Source organism: Pocillopora verrucosa, chromosome 4, assembly GCF_036669915.1.
Source record: "Pocillopora verrucosa isolate sample1 chromosome 4, ASM3666991v2, whole genome shotgun sequence".
Classification (NCBI taxonomy): Eukaryota; Metazoa; Cnidaria; class Anthozoa; order Scleractinia; family Pocilloporidae; genus Pocillopora; species Pocillopora verrucosa.
In genome coordinates this window covers 16,671,003-16,684,811 of record NC_089315.1, presented here as the reverse complement: position 1 = coordinate 16,684,811, position 13,809 = coordinate 16,671,003, and the positions used below count along the sequence as shown (strand labels likewise).

The window sequence follows — 13,809 nt, the reverse complement described above, 5'->3', positions numbered from 1 at the left end:
ATGAGGTTTTCAAGAAATGAACATAAAAAACTCACAGGTCACGTATATTTCAGGGGCAGACCACGCCTTACACTGGATCATAAAATTCACGAATCACTGTCTCGCCTTTCTGTAAAATCCACGGTGCATCACACGTTAGTTTTGGCGTTAACCAACTGTAAACAACAGAGAAGCCCATCTTATTTGGTTTTAGAAGCTGCTGGAGGATTCTCCATGCTTGCGCTCTTAACTATCTTACTACTGAGAGAAACTATAAATTAAAAACTGAGGAACTGGTGCAGAATTCCTTAACTTTGCCAACGCTCAGGAACATTAGGCGAGTTCGCAAGTTGGAAAACCAATTGGCCTTATTCTCCCGCAAAGCTAATAGGTTGGTAACCATTGAATGAAGAAGGTGAGGGCGGTCAAACTAACCAGCCTTCGTCTTTCTTTTTTTTTTTTTGCTCTCACTTTACTGAGCGAAAGTTCCCTTACCTCATAAAACCAAACTTGAGCTATAATTATGACTCAAACAGCCTATCTTCTCCTCTATGGGCACCATTTCGCATCTCTCATCTTTTCTCATTTGGTAAACATTAAGCATGGAATATTCGGTACTTACGTGGTCTGCTTTGTTTCTTTGCAAGTGTATCCCAACCTGTTTTGAAAAGCGCTTGTTATTTGCTCAGCTTTAAATGCATTTTTGAAAAGTGTTTTCAAACAAACCAATTCCTCTTTGAGGGTGACAATGGGTCCAGTAACCGTTAGCTGTAAACGGCAAAATTAGACAAAAAATAGCTGGTAGGGGTAAAAAATGCCAAAGTTTAAACATGTTAATTTTGATTGCAACGCAAAGAAATTGACCGTCAGCCGTAAAATGAACGAAATTTTAACCGATAGCCGTTAACTTTGAGTTGCAAGAATTTTGCAACTCTAAAAAGTGTGTTCTTGTCAACCTACACTCCTAAAAAAGGACTGTGATAGATATCTACTCTTAAGGAAGTTAACTCCACCGTTCCTGTAACAAAGATACGTAAAACGCCAAATATTCCTCAGGCCGACAGCATAACCGATGCATGACGCTATGAAATAATTTTTCCGAGGTCCATTTTTCGTCTTCATCATGGCTCGCATCGGAGCCTTCGCCCACTGTCATAACAACATGTTTGGACCTTATTCGTCATGTGCTCAACTTATTACGTTATTTTTTTAACTTAGCTTCCCAAATTGAAGCTCACATCTCCGAATGAATCTGCTTCCTTGCTGACGGAAACCAAAGCGAGAAGTGATTATGGTGTCATAGAGGGTAATGAAGCAATCTAGTGCTGACGTCATTGATCAGCTGATTGTTATGGCGGGAAATTGAGTGTAATTGACTAAAAACCCGAACTCTTTCTTGATTGAGCAGCTCTGTAATCAATCTGCTTCTTTATTTCATTAACGAGCTCCAAATAACTGACTTTAATTTCTTATTCTGTTTCCTCACATGACGCTTTTGACATGGACATCGTGGCAATTCACAGGACATATCATAAATTAACCTAGTAATGCCCTGTTTATGTGGCTCGTTAGTGGACCACAAAAACCACCACTTAAATGGCATAACAGACACAAAAATCCACAAAATACGACTGTTCAACCGCAAACTCCAATTAGCCCACGTGATAATCGTATCCGCCACTTGGTAAAGTTTACAAACTCAAAACAGTGTGCGAGCGCGCGCTTTGCCACATCGTTTCATTGCGTCTACCACACCAGTTCAGTAATCATCTTTACAGTCCTTATCAGCATGTCACTGCTACGCTTTAAGAGTCTTAATAAGCTCGGAGCCAAAAACAGAGAAAAAAGTCAACATCTGAATAACCTAAGCCAGTCAAATAATTCAGTTATTTTAAATAATTTGAATGTTACCTGCTAAGGAAACCTGATGACTTATCAAGTGTGGGAGCTTTTATAGTTTGCAAGGCGATTGTTGATATACACGTGTTGGTGATTGAACTTTTATTCCACATCGTTTCATTGCGCCTACCACACCAGTTCAGTAATCATCTTTACAGTCCTTATCAGCATGTCACTGCTACGCTTTAAGAGTCTTAATAAGCTCGGAGCCAAAAACAGAGAAAAAAGTCAACATCTGAATAACCTAATGTTACCTACTAAGGAAACCTGATGACTTATCAAGTGTGGGAGCTTTTATAGTTTGCAAGGCGATTGTTGATATACACGTGTTGGTGATTGAACTTTTATTCCATTTGAACGATTTTACCAAAAATGATGATATCAAAAAACTAGATCCAAAGAAACCCCATCTTGTCAATTTACAGCGGTTAACAACTGAGAACAGGATCAAGTCTAAACGGCCTCTTTAATTTTGATGTGACTGAAAACTTCCCTAAATAGTGGTATAATTCGTCAGTGAAGGATGTCTATGCACGAATTGCACGCACATTTCCTGGCCTCAATTTAAATAACAACAGTTTGAGCAAGGTAGTCGATACACACGATCTTATCTCAGCTTGGTTGTTACTGCGGTATGTGCATTAGCATTACTTGGTAGTTTATTTTTCTTTGTTTTCGTTGTATGCACGAACTACCAAGCGTTAGGTCACAAGGGACTCTTATACACTTAAACATCCTTCATTATGCGCATTTTGTACCTTGATCGGTTAGTTTTAGTTCAGTTAGCGTCCAAGTTCAAGTTTTGCCGTTTCTACTTATACGTAAACGCAGATGAGGTTTGTATGTTTTGCTTATGGATTTTTATACCTTGGGCTTTTATATTATATTGTATCTGCAACATTTGTTCTTTTTTTAGCCGTTGAACCGACTCTTGAGGAAACGACATTTTCATTTTAAACCTGACCAAGACTGAGTGTATCGTCGGTGGACTGTTCAAGAATAGAGTGAAATTCGTGTCCGCGAATTCGTTCGTGTGCGGATCTTATCTCAGCTTCGGTACTTTTCTGAACAGGTTCCCATTGTACATAATAAGGATAGAGGAGAGTGTTTTTCCTTATTTCACATTGTTTTCCGTGAATTTCTTAAAGGACAGCCAGAGAGCAAATGAAGGAAAAGTACTTAATTGTACGCACACACTTCCCCTGAGGAAAACTGCCGAGAAAGGAACAGAAAAAAGGAAAATTATCCACAGTTGCTGCAAATTCTAGCCAAATGAGTTTGCCATGGTGTGTTATTTTCCACAGAGAACGATCGACTAAAACAGATTTGGAATAACTCGCAAGATCTTGAAATCACACCCCTATGAGGTAAGAGACAAAAATTAACTATGTCCGATTTTTTTGTATTTAGCATTCCAACATTCAGTCACCGCATGAACTCTCCGTGAGATGTTTTCAATTACAGCCCACGGAAAGGTCTGTTTTCGTACATAATTGGGAGTAATCGTCAATCTTTTGACTGTCAGACACTTTAATTAATAATCTACACAGGTTTCTCTTCTCTGTTCGCTTTTAAATGGCAAGGAAATTCACTGTAAGTAAAATGAAATGAATGTTAAAAAAGGTTAATAAGTTATGATAATTAAAATGTTTGTTCCCTTTAATGATGCCTTAAAATCTTTGATTTCTTCAGCCGTAAAACTGACCTGGAATGAGGCAATTTCTCTGAACTCGAGGGAGCCATTGAAAATTCCATTCACTGAATTTCTTTAGATTCTACAACGCAATGGACAGAGATCAACGCTATGACCAGAAGTAAAGAGCGAAATAAAGAGCAAGTTAAGAGAAGGACAGAGCAAACCTGGTTAAAAAGGAACTCAAAATGTCATGACCTTGTGAAGGTGTTATTTTTTTTAAGAATTACAATGAATAAGGCTTTCTTCTCTTGCAAGGCGTAATATTTGCGTGCTGTCAACTCGCTCATTAAGCGCGCGAGAGGAAAAAACATATCCTTCAGGAAATTGTCTTCGACCAGAGGTAAGTCCCTTAGATTAATCAAAACTCGCAGGAAACGCATCAGTCTCAACAGCACGAGGCCAAAACAAGTTGTGATTGTTGGTTATTACAACAACACGCTCTACTTCGTGTTGATTAAGCAATGCAAACAATAGTTCATGTCGTCCAATTCGGTCTGTAATCATTCGAGTGATTACAAAGTAATAGAAATGTTATTGATTTGCCGCGTTAATAAGAACCCAGTGCGCATGCTTAAGCGTGACTGACCAACTTGATTTAAGATGGCGGAGCTGCATGGCGGAATGTTTGAGCCAACCAGGATTCTACTGTATTTAGCGATGCTTTCGCTTCCTTCCAACTCTGAATGTGTTTAGAAATCAACACCATAGTTTTATTTTAGTAGAAAAAAAGTGCATCGGATCTTTTACCGTGCAATTCAACGATCGAACGAAACAGCTAACAGAACTGAGTAGCAGACCTAGCAGATTGTCAATGTGATAGGAAAGACAGTTGTCATACGCAACCGAGCCCAAGGTTGTTACAGAGCCACCTCAGTAACATGTATGTAGCATGCATTTAATTTTTTGGATAAAGGAAATTTAATAGATATATTTTAATTCAATATTTTTACTTGTTATTTTGGCATAGATGTCAACTCATCATAGCTAGCATTTGTGCTGGGTTGGAGTCCAGTTGGTGATTGGAGCATTACCCCCTTGCAGGGCTGTCAATAATTTTTCAAGTAGACAAGGAAATGAAAAAAGTAGCTGGGTTTTTAAGAATCAGCTTGGGGAAGAAGTGGGGAGGGGTAGGAATGGAGATTTAGGGAACAAAAAACCCATGTTGTAGATAAGCACGACAGAAAGGTTTTGACATTCAATCATAATTTTATTCTGACAACACAGTTTGGGCTGACATTGACAACACTCACACTGTTCATTGTGGGATTCAGGACAACAACATCCACTTACACAAAAAGAGCTTGTGTGACGTGTGACTGACTAATAATGGCATAACCCATGACTGGTTAGTAACTGGAAGCAAATCAAACAAGCCAAAAACATGGTGCTGAAAATGTTTTGGGAACATAAACTGGTTCACTCTTTTTTTCTTCATTAATTTCTCAGAGCAAAGTGTATAAGAAATTAATGAAAGGCATATGAAAAATTACTGAAAGAAAACTGTTGATGCTAATATGCATTAGGTATTCTGGAAGGTCTTTTGCATGACAAAGTCTTACTCTAACTGGTTAGGTAAATGCAGTTCCCTTTGCCCTTTGGCAAGACTTGTAATACACCATTATGCCAACAATTCTTGGCTGCTATCATGCTGTTCTGCACCAACTTGAATAATAAAAACAGCTGCAAGATATTAGAAATCCTGGAGATTGCTGAAATATGGCCTCTATGGTAAATGCTGTATATTTGAGGCAAAAAGCTAGTAAATATGTGATAAATGTTTTCTTCCATTGGATGTCAAAATCAAAGGAAATGTCACACAAATTCTAAATAAATGGCACCTTTGTATGTTTTCTCAAATCCAGTGTACTACAAATGGAGACCATACATATGTGACTTTCTCTGTCAGCACCACTGGTGGGAGAGGTGGCTGAGGAAGACTAAAAATGGAGGTTTTGATTTTGCTTAATGCTGTTGCCAAATCAACATCAAAGGATCCCTACAGGACAATAGCCTCAAGATGGCAAAGGTAATGATTATTTCACTCTGTTTACATGGCTTAGCACTGCTGATAGTAACATGGTTTGACATCACAGATTTAATTGAAGAACTCAAGAGTGATATGCGTCAACTAAGGATAGGGAGAGGAAGAGAAAAATCATAACTCCTAATTCCTCTGTTCCAACCATTTTCTCCGGTGTGCATGTATAACATTATTACTATGCATATATTTCTTGAGCAGGAAACTCTGAATTATTTCATTATTAATTTTTTTAGGTAAGGGTAAAGGAATTGCTTCAATTAATAAGCATAATGTAGTGATCAGATATGCCGACATGTGATCTTTGCTCTTTGCCATTTTAGTGATGAATGTGGGCATTCAGACAGCACAGGTTTATGGTCAATATCAACACCAAAAATATCACTGAACATCAGAATGAATCTTTAAAATATCAATACCTCAAAGATCACAATAACAGTCTACAGCAACTGGAATAATAACAGTACTGAACCAGGAGATCTTGCGTAACAAACACCAAAGGTAGGTGCCAATATAGCCAACAACAATGACAATTATTTGAAATGTATGTTATTAGGTGAACAAAAGAGTGGCTGATTGAAGGGATTTGTAGCATTAGTGAATTGTGATAAGATTGTCTGTGATGTGAAAGATCTCTGTAGAAGCAGCTCCTTTTGATTCTTGGGTTCTTTTTGACAACTTGTGATTTAAAGGAAATCATCATCAGAATGCATTTATTCACTTAAGAAATAACATGGCATCCATGCTGATTTTTTGTTTCTGTTGTTTGTCGCAAGTTATTAGAACAGTTGCACACATTCAAACAATAGAGAAGAGTGAACAAGTTAGAGTGAAGAAACATTTAAATTGCTCTGAATGTTTCCTGTCATATGTATTGAAAATATACAGACAATGAACTAACCTACAGTACATTTATTTTTTGCCTTATCACTTTCTGGTATGTGCAGTTCCTTTAACCCCTAAAAGTGTCAGCATCTACATGTAATTTCTCCTTATAATATCACACCTGCATCACACAGAAAAGAAAGAAATGTGTAGAGAACAGTGTGGATGGAAATTAAGCAACAGATTTTAGAATGTAAGGGCTAAGCTTGTCTCTGGACATTTCTTTTGTGAAGTTGTTTATACCTACAAAGATGCACCAATATTCATTACCATATTTTAATTGCTTGTTCAGGAGCTTGAACCTGAAGTGATGCCAAGGAAAAATGTTACCTGTGAATGAAAAGTCAACAGGCACTGCTGATGTGATTCACAATGAAGCTCTAACAAAACACACTTATCATGAAAAAGGATACATGAAGGTTAAGACTTTATTCTGCTCTTCCCTGACCAGACGGAAGTGATGAATTCACCTGGCACAACAGGGGGGTTGAAAAACATAGAGAAGATATAAGTAAATTGTACAACCAGTTCAATATGTTTTTGTTGCCTGTAAAGTGACTTTTTGTTCTCTGAGTTACCAATCGTGTTTAAAAAAGTTACAATGAGTGGGAAGATCATCCTGGTTGAAATGATGGCAAAACACAGAAAAATGATAAGGAACAGGTGTCCAGGACAGACCCTGCAAGTAAAGATTCAGTATTACATACAGTTGAGATCATCCTTGGCAACAATGATCTGGAGTGTCCCACATAATACTTTCTCTTTTTTCCTGTAATTACCATAGCAGAACAAGCAGATGCATGCTGTTATATTCAGGTGAACAATATACCAAGTGATGGAAAGGAACAAAATTCAGATTGTGTGGATGAAGGAAGAGAAGTTTGCATCATAGATCCAACCCTACAGGTTACTCAGCCCAAGACTAAGGAAAGGATCCAGGATATCTTCCATGGGTTGCTCAACAATGTGAGTCTTAAAGAACCAGTCAGAATGAACATCAGACAGAGGCACATGTGGAAAGATGTTTCATTCAGGTGAACAATATACCAAGTGATGGAAAGGAACAAAATTCAGATTGTGTGGATGAAGGAAGAGAAGTTTGCATCATAGATCCAACCCTACAGGTTACTCAGCCCAAGACTAAGGAAAGGATCCAGGATATCTTCCATGGGTTGCTCAACAATGTGAGTCTTAAAGAACCAGTCAGAATGAACATCAGACAGAGGCACATGTGGAAAGATGTTTAACAGACTCAATAAAATCAGCAAGGAGGTGCAAATGACCATGTTAAAATTGTATTCAATGGTGAACTGACAATAGACAATGGGGAGCAAGGAGAGACTGCTTCATAGGTAAGCCTTTTTGTGCCCTTGATTAAGTAATTATGAACCTAAACAATTGGTTGTCAGGTGACTGAAATTTATGGAGATTTTGTGAAAAAAGATCTCCTCTCCTTCTCTATGCAGTACCCTACTGGTGTCTGAATGTTTGTAATGCTTAATTTGCAGTATTTACATGTAGGGATAATTCTTTTACAAAACACATGTAGGATGTCAGATAACTTAAGTTTAAGGAGAATTTGTAAAAAGGATCTTGGAATGAAAGATTTTCTCTATACCTTAACAGTGCTGGTTGTGTATGTGATGGTCTCTTTGCAGTATTTAGGGATAATTCCAAGACAAAACGCATGTAGGCTAATCTATGGATGTAGAGTATTTCATGAATATGTCGTTGGGATTTTTCCAAAATCAGATTTGGCACATTAATCCAGGGGTAGGGATGTGAAGAGGTTAGATGTTTCATTAGCAGAACACTTTTTAAACGGTTTGATTTTTATCTTTTTTCTGATGTAAATGGGCTTTACCTTATATTAGAAAATATTTTCACACCATAACTTGATGAGCTCCATGGACAATGTGATGACAATATCCTAACATGTTTTGTGTTTCCTTTACAGAAATTTTGGACTGTGTTGAAAGAGCTCTTTTCTCTGTTGGTAAAACAACTGATTCTATGGTGATATTAAATCAAAAGGATTGCTGCTTTGCCGATGAGCTGATGGTTGTGTCAATTCTGCAAAGTGGACCTTCACCATAATTTCTTCACACAGCTGTTTTTCAATAGTTAAATCATGGAAGGCTATCATCAGTTAACCATGAAAGCACTCTAAAAGGAGCAGCATTGAAGGTAACTCAATAAACAAGTGATTTTGCTATTGTTTTTAGAGGGGGGTACCAAGTATTTATCAGCCATGATTTGTTTAAATAAATTCTTGGGATACTTTCCAAAATGAAATGCATGAAAAAGTCATTGTTCATTGCTAATTAAGATAGAGTGGGGTTATTTGAGTAAAAAGACAAATTTTGTTTCTGGCTAGCAATTACTTCTGAAGAAGGTTACGAATACGGTCAGCAAGATTGTCTGCACAAAGTTTCCTCCTATCAAACTTAAGTAACCTTTAACAGACCTGCTCTAGACTGCTGACAGCAAGGCCCAGACTTGAAGGGAGTGGGGGTGATTGTCCAGCAAATATAATGGTTGGAAGTATGTCCTATTCTTGGTTTGCAGCTGACGTCATACAGTTATGCAAATTAACAATCTGCCATGTTGGTGCTCATCTTAAGTGTGAAATTTCATGCAAATAAAGTGCCATCTCTATAGTGCCCTCTTTCAAATACGTTGTTCTATGGGTACTTTGAGTGAAAAAAATCCAGAATCGCAAAAGAATATTCTTCTTAGGATACCCATGCTTTTGAACTATGCAGAGGGCCTAGAAAGCTATTTTCAAGAGCAATACATAAGGCTTTTCATTTTTTTTTTAAAGAATGAGGGTTTGAGGTATATTGTTGACACCCTCATGGAGAATTCCTCAGTCATCAGATGCAATATTATTTCACTATTTACAGTACAATGTATGTGAACACCTTAACACCAAAATAAGGCATGTGGGTCTTGTTCAATTAGCACTAACCTTATTAGGGTATTCTGGATATAACACAATTTGATGAAGAAGCAATAAGCAATGTTCGCAGTAACATTTCAGGCATATTTCAGTTCACCATTTTTTGTATTGCACTGTAGCATCCAAGTTTTAAAAATTAAACAAATGGTATAGTATATTAAAAATATTTATTGGAATATCCACATTTCTGGAGAGTTCCATGTGTCTTTGTTTCTAAATTTATCTTCAATCATACACAACACAACTATTTGTAATGGAACCACCATTGGAGTGTGGCGATTGCAGTTTTCATGATTAGATATCAGATAGTCAGTTGGCAGTGTACCCTCCAGAATTGTAAATTTCTGTCTGAGCATCACCATATCTCCTGGAAGAAGCTTTTCCAGGAAACCACAGTTCTCAGTTACAAATTTGTCAGAGACACGACCTCCCTAGGCTTCCAAAACAAAAGAAATTGTTCCTTGTGGGGTTATTCCAACAAGAATCATAGTGTTGTGGTGTTTTTAACTAGAAAAAGTTTGCTCTGGCAAGGAAGTTTGGTGGCCTTTCAATGAACACCTCAAAACTGTCAATGACAACAGTTGTTTTCTTGCCAAAGGCATACTGGAAACACTGGGGCATGGTCTTCCAAAGTTGATGCCTGCCTGGCCAGTAAACAAAGGGAAACAATCTCTTGTCCATTACCAAAATCGAATGGAGATGTAAGTAAGGAGATGGCCCTCCAAAGACAAAATGCTTGCTGCATACTTGTTCGCTTTTGAGAACGTCTTTTGCCTTTGTGTCACCCTGACTTATTGCTTGTATCTGTTGTGGTTTAATTTTCTTTTCTTCTCCTTGGCTAACTGTGTAGTGATGTAGGACAGAGAAGATCCCTAATCTATTAAGATATTTGCTTTCATGTCATTTCACCATTCTGAACCGAGTGTAGAATTAGAGCTTTGTGTTAACTGTGGTCATTTCATCCTCAACTGAGGGTTCATGTTGAAATGTATTGTGTTGGACAATGTAATCGGGGTGGCAGCTTAAAATTTAGCTGAGGTAAAAGGTCATCTGGATTATTGCAAATGCCTGCATTTTCTGATCCTTTAAATTTAATATCATGATAGGTAGTTTCAACTTCAGTATTCTCAAATTTCCCAAGTGGATCTCTGGATTTCCTCCATCCTCATTTGACATCTCAAGCTGTGCTGCCAATCTTAATCTTTAATCTTCATAGTTCTCTTATAGGCTTATAGGCTCCTCTTCTTGCATCCAAGAGCTTCTCTCTTTCCTTTTTTTGACTTTCAACTCCGTCACACAAGAGCATTTCTCATTTCCACTCATGTGCAAGAATGAACTGTGACGGCTTGCTGACTTTTTAGCAAGGTTGCATAATCACAACAGGGCTCTGAAACAGTTCCTTTACTCTTTTGTTGATCATGATTTCAATGTTTTCAAGGCATACATTTGCCCTCTCAATGGCCTTTTCAGTTAGCTTCAATTGTTTCTATAGTCCCCTAAATTCCAGAAATGAGTCATATTCTGCACTGGCTTGTTCAAGTTTTTTGAGCATGGCCTCAATTTTTCAATTAAGCTCAATCAGTTTTTCACCACTTCCATGCTATTTCAAAAGATTTTTGTTGAAGTTAATGCACCTTCTAACCATTTCCTTTTGGCGCAGTGACTTGCTCTTAGCCATTTCCCTTTAACATTTCTAACTGTTTGAATGGTTAGGTCCAACAGGGATGAGAAATTTGTCCCCACTAACATACTGCATGTGTTTCACATGGTCTGACTCCTATTCCTCTTTGGAAATCTCAAACACTTCCTACAACGCCAAATTCATATCCTAACATTCAGTATAAGGTATCAAACAATCTTAATCTGCTACAGATGTTATCACAGGTGACTTTTATTCAATAAAGCAAATGTTAACCTCCTAGCTGCTTTATTTACAACAATGTGATGGTAATTTGAGATTATGCAAGTGTCAGATCAGTTCTAAATTGTACATTGACTTTCCTTGAAACTCACCATTATGAATTCCATACCACATGAATTACGATCAAACATTATTTTATGTGCCATGAATATATATGTTTTGGGATAGCTAAATTCATGGGCAATTAGTACTCAGTGAAATCCTAACAGAGGTATGCCAAAGCCCAGAAATTTCATGAGATGATAAATTCACAGGTCTTGAGAACTGTCAGTGGTTAATCCAACACTGATTTCATAATAAGATCATGTTCATGACCCATGGAAATGACTTGTTACAAATGTGTCTACTTGGGTGTGAAGCAGCTAATAATTGTCACATGTGAATATTTATCAACTTCTCATCCTATGAACTCTGCGTTTAACTTAGTAAGTAACAAGAAAGGGGAAAATAATGGCCAATCTTTTGGCAAATTACAATTAAAATGAGAGCTTTGGAAACTGCTTCATTGAAAGAAGTGTCTGGCTGCAGATAGCCAGAATCAAAGTGAATTAACATTTAAAAAATTAAAGTTGAATTTATCAAGAATATTTTATAATTGTAATAAGAAATATTTATAAAGCTTTTAAAACTATGCATATATTCAAAATTGCTTTGCATTACATCAAGTATTATAAATTAGCACTGGATGCTTTCCTAAAAAGAAATACTCAGAGATATTTCTTAAAAATAACTAGGCTGCCACAGGATTTGATTGGTTATGGCATATATAAAAAAAAAATACAAGAGTAAGAAAATTCAAATGATGTGTAAACACATTGTTTGTAATATTTTGTTTCAGGGTACTTTTTTGTTACTCTTGTTAGAAACAATAATGTCTCTGATAATTGTCATCTGGAAGGTTGGATGGTCAACCTGCGGTTTGTAGACATAGCAGTTAAATAGATGTGTAAATCAATATGAATATTGGGGCTTCTCATCCTAGAATATTCCTATTCAACTCATGCTATGGAGTTGGGGTTAAACACTTGTCTGATCAGCGACATTTCTGGTAAACAGACATACTCTTACCTGTACCACTGTAATTTTCATGTGTTAACCACATGGCATTGTCCTCAGTTGCAACTGTTAAAGGTGGTGAACATTAGAAAGAAGCATGACAGTTCTTTTTTCTGTCAAATTCTCTGCCTACCATAGACCAAATGTGAAGTCAAATTATTCTTTCCTTAATACATTAAAAACTTCTATGGGAATTCTATGGGAGGCAAAGGGTTGTTTAAAAAGTTGCTCGATTATTCCAAACTTCTCTTTTTTTATCTTTTTTTTGTTGTTGTTGTTGAGGGTTCTGCTTTGCTTCAGTGCTTGAAGGCCTGCATGGAGAGCAGTTTAACCTCTTCAAAGTGTTGTTCCAACTAACTTCCTTGGGGTCTCCATTATGAAATGGATCTATAAATATATATATAGTATAATTAATAATGACAAAAAACAAAGCCAACAAAAGGTTAACATTTTAACAAATCTGATTCTTTAAATACAATTTTGAGTTGATAATGTTTACAGGTTGAAAGTGAAAATTTTTATATATATTAATTTATTAGAAGCATTTATCCAAGCTGGCAAGGTGGATTGAATGGGTGCCTGCAAAGAATAATTTAAATATACAAAATATGTCTAGCAATGTAAAGTACAAAGGGTTCAGCAGCAAGCTTGAATTGAATGGGAGCCTTCTGAAATAGGGTAAGTATAACAAAGTACATATAGTAATATAAAATACAAATTAAAATGAGCCCTGAAAATAAAATTACAAGATATACATACATTGTATATTACATTACAGTGCATATTACCTTAATTACAACTTAAAATAAATAAATAAATGAGAATATAAACATTAAAACAAAATAAACTGCATTGTTATCTGCAAAAGCTGAAATCCACCAAACAGCAATACCTACTGTGGAAACTAAACAAGGCTAGAAAAGGCTATTCCATTTTCTCACCCAAAGCTGTAATTAAAGAGGAAAATTTACCTTGGTCTGGGATGGACCTTTGTAATGTTATACAAAAGGAAATTGTGGGTGAGAAGGATGGGTTCTGTATTGTTGGAATTCATCTTGACAAAACTGAGCCAAAACTGGGGTACACGTATTGAACTAGTGGCAAAGACTAGGAAGGACTCCAACTTGTTGTTCATGAATTTAAGAATGTGGTTTCTTGATTTGTTTGGTAATCTTTTCTGAAAAGAAACTAAACCTGAAGGAGACAATCCTTGCAATGCTCACTGTCAATTTCGTAGGAAGCCAACCGTCTGGAAGGACACTAACTACTTCTTCTACTCTCATAATCAGGATTGGTGACATCTTCAGAAACCTAACAAGTGAATGAGCAATAAAATCATTACAATTTGTTTGAAACCCTAAACAGCAATGTCA

General features: G+C 36.8%; 2 long non-coding RNA genes across 2 annotated transcripts in view; both read left to right on the top strand.

Annotated features, from left to right (window-relative positions):
- Nucleotides 1-4,217: 4,217 nt before the first annotated feature.
- Nucleotides 4,218-6,916, top strand: LOC136280532 (uncharacterized). Its single transcript, XR_010717279.1, has 4 exons — nucleotides 4,218-4,454; nucleotides 5,437-5,600; nucleotides 5,936-6,113; nucleotides 6,790-6,916. It is a non-coding gene; the product is annotated as an uncharacterized lncRNA (long non-coding RNA).
- A 285-nt stretch (nucleotides 6,917-7,201) lies between these two features.
- LOC136280531 (uncharacterized) overlaps nucleotides 7,202-13,809 on the top strand; it is a 23,398-nt gene continuing 16,790 nt past the window's right edge. Inside the window, exons 1-2 of the long non-coding RNA XR_010717278.1 lie at nucleotides 7,202-7,849; nucleotides 8,455-8,684. This is a non-coding gene — a long non-coding RNA (uncharacterized lncRNA). The remainder of the gene's footprint in view (nucleotides 7,850-8,454; nucleotides 8,685-13,809) is intronic.